At 40.9% G+C, this 1,087-nt stretch overlaps 1 non-coding gene across 1 annotated transcript; it reads right to left on the bottom strand.

The window, feature by feature from the left end:
* Nucleotides 1-231: 231 nt before the first annotated feature.
* Nucleotides 232-336, bottom strand: LOC127675857 (U6 spliceosomal RNA). The gene has a single exon (XR_007975546.1). It is a non-coding gene; the product is annotated as a U6 spliceosomal RNA (small nuclear RNA).
* Nucleotides 337-1,087: the final 751 nt, after the last annotated feature.

Genomic DNA, 1,087 nt, shown 5'->3' on the forward strand with positions numbered 1-1,087 from the left:
AGGATGCCTGTGCTGGAGTGGTTGATACACCCAATGTCACTTCATTGGAGAAAACTGACTTTTCTTCTCCAAGCAGGTATAAGAGAGTTCAGTTGTTAAGCTTGACCCTAGCAGTTAGGTTTTCATTCATATATGTATATGTGTATGTACGTATTTATGTATGTTTGTATGTATATGTATATATACATACACATATATACACATGCACATACACATACACATATACATATACAATTCATGGAACGTTTCACGAATTTGTGTGTCATCCTTGTTCATGGGCCATGGTAAACTTGTCTTTATCATTCCAATTTTATTATATGTGCTGCCAAAGGGAACATGGAGAGGAGTTATCTCAAGACAGATTTGGGAAGACTTACTGATGGAATATTGTGGAAAACCTGTGTTATCACAAACATGATACTGCCAATACTCAATAGAGAAACTCAGGTGATGTGGATAAAGTACTGCTGAGTATCAATAAAGTGAAGCAAGAGACACTTTTAGGAACTTAGTTATAGGCTTTACAGATTGGCCAATAGAATGTGGAAATATCATCTCATCTTGCCAAGGTCAGTTGATAATAGGACTACAGTGGGTAGTTCTAAGAACAAAGGCAATGCTTTTTGCTTGCTACCAACTGTGAAACACACTTTGTTTCACTCCTTCTTAGAAGGGGAAACAAAATTCTCATGGGAGGAGATACAGAGACAAAGTGTGGAGCAGAGACTGAAGGAAAGACCATCCAGAGACTGCCACACTTGGGGATCCATCCCATGTACAGTCACCAAATGTGGACACTATTGTGGATGCCAAGAAGTGCATGTTGACAGGAGTCTGATATAGCTGTCTCCTGAGAGGATCTGCCAGTGCCTGACCAATACAGAGGCAAATGATCACAGCCAATCATTGAACTGAGCACAGGGTCCTCAATGGAGGAGTTAGAGAAAGGACTGAAGGAGCTGAAGAGGTTTGCAACCCCAGAACAACAATATCAACAAATCAGTACTCCCAGAGCTCCCAAGGACTAAACCACAAACCAAAGAATACACATGGAAGGACCCATGGCTCCTTGTACTACAGGCCCAAC

This window comes from Apodemus sylvaticus, chromosome X (genome assembly GCF_947179515.1).
Source record: "Apodemus sylvaticus chromosome X, mApoSyl1.1, whole genome shotgun sequence".
Lineage (NCBI taxonomy): Eukaryota > Metazoa > Chordata > Mammalia > Rodentia > Muridae > Apodemus > Apodemus sylvaticus.